We start from the raw sequence: 15,924 nt of genomic DNA, 5'->3' as shown, positions 1-15,924 counted from the left end.
GACATGACTAGGTTAATGATGTTGATGATGATGAAGTGTTTGATTTGCAAATCATTTGGTTCATTATGGCCACGGGCTTTTCCTGCTGTAACCTCAGTGCGTTGTACAGTGAGAGGAGTCTCTGTAGTGCTGGTCCTGGTTTCATCTCTCTGTGCTGCCGTGTGTGTGGGAGTGGGTCTGATGGTGGGGGAGTTTAAAGTGTCTGATGGGAGGTTTCGCCGAGTGGCTGTGTGAGCACGTTTCGGATAGATGTGTGTAATACTGAGCCTGAACCGCACGGTTTAATCTGGGTTAAATCGCGTCTCATGCGTCACCAGAGGAGCTGAGTGAAAACTGGTGAGACCGGGCGTTTCACCCAGATTCAGCGACTTTTATTTTATTTCCAAGTACTTGGAAAGCTGCTCGTAGCTCATCTTCACTTTGTGATTCAACTGGCTGTAGCAAAACATCATTGTTCGAAAATAAAATGATTAAAAGCCATTGTTAGCGATGAATGTGATTCCCTTCATCTTCACAGGGAGTAGCTACATCAAGAACCTGCCTGCGTGAACAAAAGAGTGTGACTCCACAGTGAGTCACGGAGTATTTTTACGTCAACTCAAACAGGCCAGACGTTAGTTTTACATGGACGTGAGAGTCAAGTGCCTGCATCACACGCAGCGTGTTTGTGTGATTTTGGTCCTTCAAAGAAAATAGGTCACCTGAAAGCAGAAAAACGAAAAAAAACACTGGTCTTCCGCCACAGTCTCGTCTCCTCAAACTCACGCAAGAACACGCGCTCACGTGTGAATACTGTGGGAATGTCAGTGTTTTGTGTTTTTATTCATCAGTGCGTGAAGCCCCCAAAAGCTGAACAAAAAAAATCTGTTTATTAATTTCAATTAATAAAATATGACACTGCTCACTGCTCATGTTGATAAGTACCTCAGCTGAGATGATCATTCTGAAAAAACAGTTTGGGTAACTCAAACTGGCCTGAGACGGGGAGCTGCCTCGTTACACACTCTCACAGACACATTTCAACAGCGGTGCATTCACCGCCGCTCGGAGAGCTGGCTAAATTGGAGTAATAGAGCCTCATGCCAGCCAATAATGTGAGTTAAGTCCTTCAGGGCAAGGAGCTGCAGAGATAGCCAAACAAAAGATAATCAATATCATATGGTGTGTCGCCCGGAGTCTAGACCAGCCTCTCGCCGGCATTCTCATCACATGCCTCTGAGCGCTTATCTAGCACCACATTCAATGTCAGACACAATGTCAAACGAGCGACGCGTTCGGGGCGACGTGTTAATTACAGCGCCTGTTATTATGACTAATGTTTTTCAACCGCCAACCTCCAAAGGTGTTAATGCAGGTGTTGCCTGGGATTGCTTTAATGAAATAGGCTTTATTAATACACCTCATGTGTTATTTGAGGAGAAGGGTGCGAGCAGGATTTCACAAAACTGCCTTGTTTCACCTAAAAAAACAAGAAGTTTGAAAAAAGGATGTTGAGGCTTTCCTAAGTTCCACTGAACACCGTGTGTTGGAGGCGATCGTCAGCGTGTAAGAAGCAAGCACACACAATGTATGCAGGCTTTATGCACCTTTACACATACACACACATGCACGCACGCACGCACGCACGCACACACACACACACACACACACACACACACACACACACACACACACACACACACACACACACACGCATGCACTCTATCTCTTTTGAACAAACAGAGCTGCCTCTGTGTTTGAATTAAGGGCCCTACCACAGGAGTGGACGTTTCCCCTGCATGTAACACACGAGCGCTCTGTCGCCGGTAAAATAAACCATGCATGCACGTGTGGTGCGAGGCACAGCAGCAGCTCCCTGCCTGACTTCCTGTTTGCCTTGTGTAAGTCAGACATGGGATCTTTATACGTGGGCTCCGCAACACGCGCGCGGAGTGGCGTAAGCCTCGATGATGAAACCCCATGCTGTGATATTATTAGCGTATCCCTCATGGCTGTTATTTTGTCTCATTGTTTGCTCCTGCGACACCTTGTCTCCAGCGCTGAGGGTGTGTGTGTGCTTTGTGAACGCGGTCGAGGGAGGCAGGGGCTGTAGTTTGGCTGTAGGGAATATCTAACTGCCTTCTGAGCAGGCTCTTTGCATGTGTGTAGTGGTTGTGCGCGTGCATGCACTCCTGCAACTTCGCGTTCAAGGCTGACGTGTGTATTTGGGGTTGTAATTCTGCTGAGAGGCAAGCAGACAGCATGGGAGGGAGGAGGAGGAGGAGGAGGAGGAGGAGGAGGAGGAGGAAGAGGAGGAGGACTGAAGACAATGTCAGCGCTGCAGTGTGATCCTGTATCCATCAGGCTGCCTCCTGCAGTCAGGCACACACACACACACACACACACACACACACACACACACACACACACACACACACACACACACACACACACACACACACACACACACACAGGAAATGGCCTCAATCACTGTAGCACACAGTCCACAGTTTCTCATTCCAGATGGGATTATGATGTTATTATTGCACGATTACACCACATAACCAAATTAGCAACAGGACACAACCTGGGACTTCTCAATCAGTCACCTTCCCTTCATACCGAGCTGAGAAGTCTTGAGCCCCACCTCCCCTGGCCTATGAACACACACACACACACACACGCACGCACGCACGCACGCACGCACGCACGCACGCACACACACACACACATACAAAACTAACAACAGCAGGAACCAGCCATTTACCTTTATCTTTACCCTCCCTGCTGCTTCTGGACAATTAGCTATTATAAGCATGATGAACGACGGTAGCCAGTTTTATGCTTCGGACTTTATGTTAATGTGGTGACGAAGTGTCATTCTCTTCCTCTTTTTGCAGGTGGATGTTGTGGCCCATCTAAGAACAGCGCTGCTGAAATAGTAATGACTGATCATCCATGTGGGTGGATACACCCTGGCTTCCCCTCCCCACCCTGTGGAATTTGATAAGATGGAAGGTGGTCAAAAAAAAAAGAAAAGCGGAAGAAGAGGAATAGAAAATAGGGGGGGTGGGGGTGTAGATGGAGGTTCAAATGAGAAGAGGAGAAAGAGGTGGAACCAGGAAATAGATGAAATCCAAAAGCAGTTTCAGATCGAGTCAACAAGATAGAGAAAGGGAGGGCGAGCGAGACAGAGTAGAGGGAGCAGCACTTCCTGCTGTAATGATAAAGGCAACTAATAAAAATTAAAAAGCACACACACATGTGCATATCTGAAAATGTGTCACCGCTGAAACATCACATCATGAGAAGAACGCAGGAATGAACCCGTCATTGTTTCCAAAGAATGACATCTTGGAAAAATACAAAAAAAGAAGCTTTATTCATCTCATGGCCACAAACCAAAGCAGCCCTGCGTTCCTCACAGGTTAGTATTAACTGAGAGGGGCGTGGCCTCAGAGTCCAACACGCCTCATTCAAAGCAGGGAATGCGATAGCCCATAAATATTTGAAGTTGTATGGCAAGATGATAGCAAGATGTCCTCCTGCTGCTGCTCTGAGATACTGTATGGTGTGTGCGCTCACGGGCTGATTAGGCAACAAAGCACCCCCCCCCCACACACACACACACACACTCCCTGAGGTATCTCCTTGAGGGTTCTCCTTTCACTCCTTTGCCAGCTGACAATTAGCATGCGATCTCTAATGCACTACAAGCTAATTGAGCACAAGGGGGCTGGAGATGTCAGCCGCCGGAGAAAGCAGGTGATAGATGTTCTGTAACGGTGAGGGGATGGTGAAGTTTGAGGCAAACATCTGAGAACGGATGTACAGTCAGCCCCTTCCCCCCCTCCCCACCACCACAAAGACACACAGACACGCATCCAGTACATGAAACACGCCGCGTGAGGCACAAGTTTGTCTTAAGGTCATGACTGTTATCGAGTGTTATCGAAACACCCCTTCTTTCATTCAGTGAGTGCAATCCACACCTTGGTCCTGACAACACGAGCCCTGACAGTGATGCAAATCAGCGCTGCCCACAACAGGGTGCGTTATTGTGTGGGGCACCGTGGGCCGCGATTATGAGAGTCTGACACTCGCGCACAAGCAGCGACGCACTGTCGTCGCAGGGAGACGCCCCGAAGGCAACGGCTCAAACGCACGGGCGACCTGCGCACTGGGCAACGATGGCGAGGCTTCGCTGACGCCTGGGAAAGGGAAGGAGAAGGAAGGAGGGAGGGAGGGGGAGGGAGGGGGAGGACACCTTGGTGTGTGTCTGCTCTGACAGTGCCTTTGACTTGGAACGCAGCAGTGAGACAGGCAGATGACTCTCCTGGAACAGGAAGTAGCTGAGGAGTGAATCGCACGCGCGCACACACACACGCACACGCACACACACACACACACACACACACACACACACACACACACACACACACACACACACACACACACACACACACACACACACTGGGGAGGATTGTGTTGTGATGAACATCTGTAATGACACTGAGTGGCTGTTGACGACTAGATGACGATCTCTAAAACATGCACTGATGTAATTCAGTAGTCATGTTTGACATGTGTGTGTGTGTGTGTGTGTGTGTGTGTGTGTGTGTGTGTGTGTGTGTGTGTGTGTGTGTGTGTGTGATGTGGTGTGTGTGTGTGTGTGTGTGTGTCTGTGTGTGTGTGTGTGTAAGGAAATCCACGCACATCCATGCATTTATGTGGGTGTGGGTGTGTATTATGCACACAAGTGGATCACGTTTCAGGAATGCAGCACTGCGATATGTGTGTTTGTGTGCCAGAGCGGCTGACAGTGTGTTTCTGTGTGTAAAGAATAACATAATAAGTTACACATGGGCATCGAGCATGCGAGCGTGCGTTTACCTTATAGACTAAGAGAGCGTGTGTGTGTGTGTGTGTGTGTATATATATGTGTTTGTGTGTGTGTGTGTGTGTGTGTGTGTGTGTGTGTGTGTGTGTGTGTGTGTGTGTGCGTGTGCAGCTGCTGAGGGCGCTCCCGTCGGCCGTACAAAGCACCGTCTGCCGTTACAAATCCAGGAGCCGGTGGCTGATAAGATGCCGTTGTGCGTGCGCGTACGCGTGGAGTCGCCGGCTCTTCGGCAGTCGGCTCCCTCCCGCTGCTCACGCGCTGAGCAAACAAGCCTGACCTCTGCAGAGGCAGCACGCAGCAGCACCGCGGACTGACAGTTATTACACATGACTTCACTCTGACAACACGCTCGGCGGCGATGGCGTCACGGTCCAAGTTGTGGCCCGGCGCCGACAGCGTGGCCACGCACGCTGGTTGCCAAGGAGACGACAATAAGAAGTGCTACATCACACGGCGACTGTCCACACCTTGGGTTGATCACTCGCTGCATGATTTTCCAGACTTTCCTGATCTCATTCGTCTGACTTGTTTCTAGGTGTGTAGAATTTGGCAAATATTAATCAGAGCAATGCAGCGTAACACATGTGTAGTTATATTATAATAGGACCACACATTGGCCTTAAGTCATTGCTGCATACCTTTGTTTTTTTTTACAGTATGTGTGGAACAGGATCCAGAGCCTGTTTGACTGAGGATGAAGCCATTCAGAGTTTATGTTGCTATGAGCTTTTAGGGGGATTCTAGAGAGAAGGGGAATCAAATGGACAGTGTTTGAATCGACGCATTTATCCCCATGGGAAAGAAAAAGTACAGTGCACTAATGCTTATAACAGTGAAAAAGAGGAAGTGGACCGCATTGTTACAAGCATTACAGTAAGTTACGGTTCGACTGCATTCCCACTCCTGGTTTCCTGTTCTGCTCTGTCTGGCCATTGCCACAGGGTGGATCGGTTATCGATACAACGACACCCGACTGACACATGGTGACAGATTTCGTGGCATCGTTTTGAATTGCGCCCCGAGCCCAAGGAAGACGCTCGCGCGGTCCCCGCTCGCGTCTTCGTGCACTTTTTAGGTCCCGAGCTGTATCAACAACTTTTCGCTGATGAGACAATAGCAGATAGTTCCATTTAATGCGGGAGAGCCCATTCGGCCGCGGCACGGGGTTGTCCGGATATTACCCAAACTGGCCCGAGTGGATCGAACCAACGCTTTTACATGCAGTGGCCGCTCTTGTATAACAAGTCGGCCGCGCACGTGCGTGTTTCCTTAGAAAATAAAGCGTGTAAATAGCAAGGGAATAATCGCGGAGCGGACTCCGCGTGCACCCCCACGGCGGCGGATGGACTCGCCCTACTCAATCATGCACTTCAGCATACACTGCAAAGAGCATGCTTTCACCTTTAGGATTGTCTGTGCTTCTTCAAATCGCTCCGGCGTATTCGTGTGGATGAAACAGGTACGCACTTCCTTCTTTTCTACGGGCGCGGGGCCGCTCGATGCGGGTCTAATGGGCAGCGGGGGTGGAGAGCGACTGTCGGAGCTTGATTTCAGAACAGGTTACACGCAGAGCGGTGGTCGGTCGGTGTGAGGAAAAGCTTGCGTTCTGCCGCCGATGACCGTTCTGGCACCGAACCAAAAGTGCGTATCTCACTTTTCCTACACGGTGTCTAACTTCCACCGGCTTGATGGCACTTGTGTGCTCTGTGACTCATCGTACTCAATGCCAGGCTTTAAAAGAGTGAGTTATTCGCATCGCAGAATCACCCCCACCCTCCACCAGCCGACATCCTCCAGGATCAAGCAAACTTTCCACCGGTTCGCTGCGCACGCTCATCTGCTCGCGACTAGATTTCAGGACGGTGCTGCAGCAGCGGACGCGCAGGTCTGTGGCGTGGAGAGAAAGCCCGTGGCGCAGACGGCGTCCGGGAGGAGGACGAGCACTTTGTCTACTTAGAAATACTGTTTAATTCACAGAGACGGACGCACGGGGGTGGAGGTGGACGGTAAGGAGGGGGTAGAAGCGCGTGCGCGCGCGCGCGTATGTAGGAAGTCGTGTCCTATATAATAGACATGGCACAACTGCCACTGAGCAAGGCACAGGTGCCAGCAGCCGGAACGCCGGCTCTTCTTTACAGTGATATGAGGATGTGAAACCGCTGGAAGCGCTGTGCTGTGTCGCGTTTCTTCTTCTTATTTTCAATCTCTGTGCCAGCCCGTGTGATCAGACCTCATCTGCATACGGTGTGTGCGTGCTTGCGCGTGCTTGCGCGTGCGTGCGTTTGTCGAGTAGAGGGGGGCGGAAACAAGTGGCGGGGGGGGGATAAATGGCCGATCGGGTGTTATGCGTGTGCATGTGGGAGGTCTGTCCGTGCATTCATGTAACTTTTTTCACTAAATGATGATGCACCTACAGGATGTGCGCCAGCTGCTGTTCTACACGGACACAATGGGACTAAGCTGCAGCTTCGGGGCGGGTGGGGGTGGCTGTGTGTGTGTGTGTGTGTGGGGGGGGGGGGGGGGGGGGGGGGGGGGGGGGCACAGGGTAGTGCGAATTAAGGACGTTTTCTTGTTTGATCACTTGGACGTGTGACGTGTACGTTAGTGATTGCACAGACGCGCGCGCGCGCGTGTGTGTGTGTGTGTGTGTGTGTATACACAGTAAGTTAGCCCATCGCAGGTAGTGCTGCCACCTGGCACAAACACGTCCGTTTTACGCACTGAACACATCGCGTCGTGGACGGTGTTTGAGCTGCTGATTGAGCTGGGCACAATTTTTTCGCGACACTTAGACTAAACAAACACACGTACACAAACACACACACATATATAGGTGTCAATGGAACAGCTGATCTTGTTGATAAGGGGAGATGGAGACATAAATGAAACAAAGATAAGTGAAATGTTCGACCTCGTGTGGACCGATGAGGTTTAGCGACAAGGACTTCACCGCAGGGGCAAACTTTTTTCTGTTTCTTCTCTTTTCGCCCTCGATCTTGTCCTCGGTGTTTCACACATACACACGCCAAAGCTTCTCTCTTTATCGATGCTGCGTTCAGCTGCTCTCAAAAGCTCGGGCATTTGCATGCCACAAGTTTTTGTTCAGTACGACCATTTTTTCATCCTGTGTGTGTGTGTGTGTGTGTGTGTGTGTGTGTGTGTGTGTGTGTGTGTGAAATAAGTTGCTTGTACCCTAACACTGGGAAAATGGTTTGACCTATGCTATATATATATATATATATATATATATATATATATATATATATATATATATATATATATATATATATATATATATATATATATATATATGTGTGTGTGTATAAAAATACACGTTTTCTATATGTAGTTCCTATTAGCGAATTTTATGAGCGTTGGTTTTGCCCACAAGTGTTTTATTGAGATGAACAAAATCTCAAATGAAGACTCATGTAGTTATTGTACTTGTAAATTTGAATCAATCTCCCAAAAGTTCAAAACAATGTCCTCTTAGTCTATTTTCTGGCCATCAGACAAACCACACAATAATATTAATTATAGTTAAAGTCCATTGAATATCGTTGAAGGTGTCCAAAACAATGGCCGTCTTGGAATTTACCACGGGATTCCTAGGTTTGTCAGTTTGTCTGTCTTGAAGAAGCTTCGTTGCATTTCCGACGCCACCTGAAGGCAGCACAAGTGAAACGACAAGAGACGAGAAATAGAGAGCGAGGAGAGGGAGGGAGACATTGAAACACTGAGGGGAGAGAGAGAGAGGGGAGGGAGGACCTGTACTGTTCAGCAACACAAGAAGACAGAAATTCGCCAGAGATAATAATAATAAGACTCAATCAGGACGATTTGAGCAAAGTTGATCCGCGGGTCGCTGCTGTCAGCCGCTGCAGCGGTGATAGCGTTCCTCTCTCATCTCCGCTGGATCCGGACTCTTCACGTTTGCTTTTTTGGAGAACTGCACCGGTCCTTTTGCGTGTGTGTGCGAGCGTGCGTGCGTGCTTGCGCGCATGTGCGCGCGCGCGTCAGCGTTTGTGCGCGCGCGCACGACTGATCGCAGCTCAGCGGTGTTACAACTGGTAAGGACGTGAGTGTACACAATTATTATTTGTGCTATTTTTGAGGGTGTGTTCGTCGCGGCTGCTGCCACCACAATACAGGTCTATTACGGAGTCTGTGGCTTTGAGCCTGTCATTTCCACGAAGAGTGCGGCGACAGGGCTGATTAAGAAAAGGGCAGCAGGAGTACATGTGCTAGAATGGAGATAAGGGTCATTTTGAGGAATGTTAGACTGATAAGAAACTGAAACCATGTGAAATAGAGCCACTATAATCATGGGATGCGTCTAAGAAGGCTGCCACACAAACATACTGTAAGACACAGTGTAGATCATAAAGGAGTTTTACAATCCTCTTACATGGGATTAAAACTAGCACAAGGCAGCTATAAACCAATTGTTGTGAAATGACAGAGAGTAAGAAAAGCTAAAAGTCTCCTAATAGGCTCCAAAGTTATCACTAGGTGATTTATAGGACGGATGCAGGAGTGTGCTGGGTGCAGGCGCAGCAGTTATCAGCACAGATAGTTATGTAAAAGGACAGATCTCGGCCACATGTGTAGTCCGAGGTATGCAAAATGAAGTGTATGAAAACAGCCATTGTTTGTGGCGGAGATGGGAGTTCACGCGTGCACCAGTTGTGCGACTGTTGGCCTCACGTTGTCGGTCTGGTGGCGTTTTGACGCCGGGCGCCGTATTCCGTCGCCGTTGACTCGGTGGCGTTCGTTGTTCCATCTACTTTGATACGGAGTTCATGTGGTTTACTGTTCTCCCCTGTACTTGTTGAGAGCTGCTGCCTTTTTTCTTTTGTGTAGGTCGCACACACACGCACATACACACACACACACACACACACACACACACACACACACTGAAAGAGAAAGAGACACAGACAGAGAGAGAAGGAGGGGAGGGAGGGAGAGAGGAAGAGAGAGACCCAGCGTTGTTTTGCAGACAGGATTACTTTGTCTCCCTCATGTCAGATTTCAGACGTTATGTTAAACATTTCTTCTCCTGCCTGCAGCTCCCACTCTGCCGTTACACAAGCGCACAAACCCTCTTACAACGCTGCTCGGCGGCAATAAACGAGCCGACTTCCTTCAATTGACTGCTCGATAACAAATAGTCCTAAAGAGCGCCACCTGTGTATCAGCCCGTTAATAGAAGCAGGATGGATTTTGGAGGTAAGCACATTCATTCCAATAAGCTTTAGGGAGTGTGTGTGTGTGTGTGTGCGTGTGCGTGCGTGCGTGCGTGTGTGTGTGTGTGTGTGTGTGGTGTGTGTGTGTGTGTGTGTGTGTGTGATTTTGTGGCCATTTAACTAATTTCTGTTATTGACGAGTTTGTTTGTTTTTTCGCGGCTATTTAAAGGAAAGCCACAAGCTGGCTTAGCGCTCCCTGAAGCCTTAAAGGAGGGGGGCACTTCTGCAGAGGGTTATGTCATGCGAGCGTGCGTGAGCCACCGCTTGACGGACGCCAATGCGATCGGCGAGGCCGACGGAGGCCCGCTGCAGACGGCTCATATTCTTTAAGTGATACCTCGAGAGCCCGCACGTGACCCGTGGCGAAGCTTTTTGCGCTCGGTTGCCGTCCACCATTGTGTCTCCTCCGGCGCTGAATGAACGCTGCTTACATTCAGCCTTGGTCAATAGCCCTGTTTGTCTTTTGCAGGCAGCTTGTGTGCTTTACTTTTCCATCGCCGCGCTTATCGCGATCAAACTTTCAACTCGGCCACGGCTCTTTATTATCGCTGCTAAAGACCTGGCTTTCTACAGAAGTTCAACCCCCCCCCCCCCCCCCCCCCCCCCCACGCACCCTTCACCCTCTTACATCCATTTTCCTGCATCTGTGGGAGTAAAATTAGCTCTTTAATTTTTTTGTCTTCTCCCCTCAGAATGTGGAAGTGTTTTATTGGTGTGGGGAGAAACAATGAGGACAAGGCAGGGCTTTGTGGTGGCAGAAATGCATTTTTAACCCGTGTGAATGAATGGAGCCTCACATTCCACAGCAGCAGGCCCTTTACTGAATGGCAGCACTAACTCGGCTGTTTTCATTACTCATTACTGCCTTGTGCCTTTTCACCGTGGACGGAGTCGTTTACCTTCAACAGCTGAAGGGTGTCTACAAAGACTGTCATAATAAGTTTATGATCTTATATATATATATATATATATATATATATATATATAATATGAAGTTACTTATCGGTTCATATTACAGCTGTAGCATGTGTGTGCTGTGGTAGGTTTCCTTCTTTCATCCATGGTACTGTAGCTGCTGTCAGGCTCATCTCCCCAAAAGAGGACTTTGTAACTTTAAAGCTGTTATAATGTAAAAAGCCAACGCTGGATTTTCTCACTCAGTTGTTTTGAGTTTAAAACTAATAATCATACAGTATGAGTTTATCATTTTCTCTCAAAATCAGTCCAGTAACGAGACATTTCTCATCAAACATCACGCATGAATCATGCGCTGAACACACTCCAAAGTTAATAATACTCTAGTTTTTTGATCATGTCTGGTTTATTTTTCACATCGGAGGCCAAAGTTTTAGTCGTGGCAGCATTAAGGACAACACAACAGATCTAAGTTGGTGTTTACGACAGTCTACTGTCTATTTGCTGTTAGTTTCAGGTTTGTAACCCTGCACCGTTCTCCACTGTCGCGGTGACACAGTAGTGACGTTTGCAACCAGAAAGCATTGTTTTAAATTAGCGTCTGGGTGTCAGAGCATTAGCAGGGATCAGCGTGTCTGAGTGGCTCCCAGCATTCTTCCAGTATCTGCTCAACTCGCTGCCTTCGGATGCCTTTTTTCCAGTGTAATTGCTACCCTGCTCCGACTCCGCCGCTTCATCTCTGTCCAAACTGCTGGCGTTGACGCTGTGCGGCTTTCAACTAGAAAGGCTCTGGAAAAAAAAAAAAAAAAAAAAAAAAAAAGACATGGAGAGCGTGTTGGGCTGGAGTCGCCCGCGCGTCCGCCTTCCTTTTTAAACGGCGTTAGCAGAAGTGCGCGTTTCTGTGCGAATGGGCCAGACAGTGGCATCGTTTTAATACAGGGCTGAGTGTGGCATTGATTCCCTGCTGCATCGTGGGGGGTTCGCTCTGAAAGGGCAATCTCCCTGTGTTAGCCTAGAAACACCAAGCTCCTGGATTAAATTATAAATGAGTCTTCCATGGGAAACGCAGGCTATTGTTTACCACCTAGGGGTTAACTGTCTCATTGTTTATTGCTAAAATATTACCAGAGGCCGGCTTTCTCAAAGTTTACCTAACAGGTGGGTAAATAATCTTTCTTTCCCCGCCCGTAAGGATCGATAGAGTTGATGACCCCCCCCCCCCCCCCCCCCCCCCCCCCCCCACCCCCCCTCCCCCCAGCTCTTCTCAGGTACCACGCTGAAGCCTCCAAATTAGACCCAAAGAAAATGATGTAGTAATCGGAGGATTAAGATAAGAGAGGGGTTAGAGTTGGTGGGGAGCAGGGGAGGCGCTGGCTGGGGGATTTAGGCCCAGGCCCATTTTAGCCTTCACCCATGGTAGCAGGGAGGGGGGGGAGGAATGTGCTAGTAGTGCTGGGTAAGGTTCAACTGTTGCGCATACTAATATCTTCCCCATTATTATGAAATCCTAAAGATATTATTTCTCAGAAAACGGTGCATTTGAGTTCTTTAAAGCTTTTTAATGCTATATGGCTCCATTGAAACTGATCAGACAAGTTGTTTGTATTATTACATAAGCGTGTCACACTATGTGTTTATCACAATGATTCAATGTGGCTTTATAGTCGTGTTTTGCCACACGCGTCTTCATCAAGCTCTCACATAAAACGATGGCTTTGTTATTTACGCAGTCAGTGTGGGTGTAGAAACAATCCGCATCTAATTAGTTGTGGTAATATATCATGTTTTTTAATACATTATGAAAGGCTTCGCTGTTTATGCTGCCACCACCGCCGTGCACATTACACGGGTAATTCAATTAGTGGAGACAGTGTTAGTGGAAAACATTCGAGGTCAGTCAATGATAACGTCCCTCGCTCCCAGCGATGAGCACGAGTCCTAATAATTTTTACCGATGAAGGTCAGGAGTCGGTGTGAGCACACGTTAGAGCAGGTAGTTCTCCCAGAACTCATTTATAAACTTATTTAGTTGCTGATGAGGACGAAAACGTGTCTCCTGTGATTCGGGTTAACTTTTCCAGAAATTGCTTGATAGGATTTAAATTATGTTTATTATATAATTATTTACCATAATAACTGAGGTGTAACTTCTCTTAGCACTGAGTAGGGAAGCAGTACTAGTCACTTCTAATGACGTGTGGTGTGTGAGGCTCCACCAGATCGGGCCGATAATTAATCATTTTAATAGATGTGCAAATCCAACGTGCGGCACACTGAGAGGCTGGTAATCTGATAATCGGGGCTGGATATCAACACTGTGGGTGCGACTGTGCTCCTTTCAACTGGGGCCTGCCTCAGGTCCCCCCAGTTCATAGATAGTTGCATTGACCGACAAAGAAAATCAACCCAAATGGGAGCGTGCTCGCTACAGTGCGAGCTGCATTATCTGTCGCCGTCGCCCATGTTGATTTTCCATCACACACCTTATTGATGGTCCGCTGGGACAGGAACATGCAGTGCGTGCGTGGAACGGAGCTGAACTGCGCCGGACCTGTCCGGCCGTGTCACCGCCAGCGTAGTGAACAGACAGCGGCCCGCGTCCGCGGAGCGATGCTTGGCATTGTTGCTGTGATTGCTGCGGGATTAAAGACGAGAAATGAGCTTAGCTGGGAGGAATAGAACCACGTGGCTGTGATCGGGGATTGAGAGAGGGCGACAGAGAGAAGCGGGAGAGCTGCCGGGGTGGGGTGGGGGTGGGGGGGTGACACTCTTTGTCCAGCCCAGATGTCACTGTAGTAGACTAGCACTATTGATCCTGTGCTTTACACACACACACGGAGCCCACAGGCACACACACAGTCATACCCTAATGAGATTGCATTAAAATGGCCATTTAAGAACAAATACTGTCAACTCCGTTATTATTATGATCAAGACTAAAGTCCACAAAGCGCTGTGATTAATGGAAACATGAGATGGATCAGATTAAGCATATTATGAATTACAGCATTACAATGGATCACAACCCGCGCTGCGTAATCGCTGGTAAAACCAGGATTTTCTTGCCTCCCCATCTTTTATCTGTCTGTTGTGTTTATCCTTCTGTGGCCTTCCTAATGGCCTCCATGCACAAACATAGCAGTAGGTGTGTGTGTGTGTGTGTGTGTGTGTGTGTGTGTGTGTGTGTGTGTGTGTGTGTGTGTGTGTGTGTGTGTGTGTGTGTGTGTGTGTGTGTGTGTTTTGGAGGGGTAGCGGCCGGGCCCGACAGGGAGGGGACCCAGCACCCAAACTTAATCCAAACTCACAGCAGCCCAGAGGGCATTAAGGGTGGGGTGGGGGTTGGGTGGGCTTGTTTTCTGAGCAGCGATGCTCCTCTTAGCGTTTACCATTCCATTCCATTTAATAAACACACTGCTGGTGGGAATAGAAAAAGACAACATACTACGGTGTGTATATATATATAATACAATAACACAAATTTGGGCCTTTTATGGCTGTTAGAAGCTGAAATCTTCCAGCGGATGGCCGGCCGTGCTTTGTTTGCTTTGTGTTGTTTTACAATGAAGACAGGAAGAATAGCCACTGTGGCAGGGCACACAAAGAAAGGAGTGTCACGTTTAGAAACGCAGGCTTTTCTATAAACTGAATAATCCAGGTTTTGACTATAAGGGATTTATTGGGGGTAGAAAAAATATGGGAACTATGAAACGTTGGGAAAGATCGCTTGGAAAAGTTTTTCCACTCTTCTTTGATTCTTATTTTAGTTTCAAATATGTAGCTGCCCCGTTCTCCGCATGATGTCACAGGAGTGCACTCTTATAATGGTGTCCAGGTACAGTAGTTAAACTCTCCACTTGAGTAGGAAAGCCATTACTAAGAGAATCAAACTTTTATACTTCTGCCCCATTGTTGTTAGATGCTTCCTCCCTCTGCTCCGGGAGGATGGGAGCACGGAGAGCCGGTGATGTCGGATGTCGGACTAACTTAGGGAAACAAGCTGGAAATGTCTGCGGGCGAGTGCAGCTAATCATTGGGCCGCAGAGGAACTGATCGTTAGCCGCCGATGTTCGCCTAACCTTGCTCAGATGTGTTTCGCTGCGCGTTCGTGTGCACGTGTATCTGAGCAATGGCTGGAACTTTGGCCTCTCTGAGGACACGAGGCACTTTTCAATTATGGCTTCGTAGCATAAAAAAACACATCACTCGGCCGTGGCGACGTCATGTGGTGCGCTACATTTGTGTCACCGCGAAGAAGCGGAACCTCTCTCTGGGTGAGGAACCCACTCAAATGGAAATACGCACAACACTCTGACTTCTCCTTTTCTACCAGACTGTCTCAAAAAGAGTGGAAATAACAACCAGTAGTAGTCGGTGCTTTATTGTGTGATTATTAGAGGAGCAGGTGACAGGTAGCAGCAGTAGTAAATGGAGCCCCTCCTGCAGGATCAAGTGAGCGTCGCCCAGGGCTAATGAGCATGTGGATCCGAGGCACAGCTGAACTCCCAGCATGCACACAATAATATGCACAATATGGGCCATGCGAGATGAGATTCAGGAGGCCAGGAAGGTTCCCTGTCATATATACACTCCAGTAGTGTCCTCATTGTGTGCTGTGCTTTGTTTATCTTGTTCTTATCGCTTCTGCTTAGCATGGACAGGAGTGTATGAAGTGAATAATCTACCATTTGACGGTAGGTTCTTTCTGTGGAGGCAGCAGCAGAGCGTGCAGTTATCTACAGCTGTGCATCGCCACTGGACTGTCAGCAGTCGGGATGCATTGTGGGAAACGTAGTTGAGACAGGAATACAAGACTTGTGCTCCTTTTTTTGACCTCTAGCTGTGTTTAGTATGTCTTCGTGTGTATCTATGATCCGTTAACC

The 15,924-nt window shown here is 48.4% G+C and overlaps 1 protein-coding gene across 6 annotated transcripts in view; it reads left to right on the top strand.

Annotated features, from left to right (window-relative positions):
• The first annotated feature begins 6,099 nt into the window (after positions 1-6,099).
• The window catches only part of znf516 (zinc finger protein 516), a 35,084-nt gene continuing 25,259 nt past the window's right edge, over positions 6,100-15,924 (top strand). For 2 of the 6 annotated variants that reach the window (XM_029129129.3, XM_029129136.3), the window contains exons 1-2: positions 8,309-8,949; positions 9,952-10,111. The gene's annotated coding sequence lies outside the window, so the exon portion shown is untranslated. Of the gene's footprint in view, positions 6,339-6,389; positions 6,621-8,308; positions 8,950-9,951; positions 10,112-15,924 lie in introns of those variants that run through there. The other 4 variants (XM_029129132.3, XM_029129131.3, XM_029129135.3 and 1 more) reach the window with 4 other exon arrangements.

This window comes from Betta splendens, chromosome 16, assembly GCF_900634795.4.
Source record: "Betta splendens chromosome 16, fBetSpl5.4, whole genome shotgun sequence".
Classification (NCBI taxonomy): domain Eukaryota; kingdom Metazoa; phylum Chordata; class Actinopteri; order Anabantiformes; family Osphronemidae; genus Betta; species Betta splendens.
This window is presented reverse-complemented; position numbering and strand designations above follow the sequence as displayed.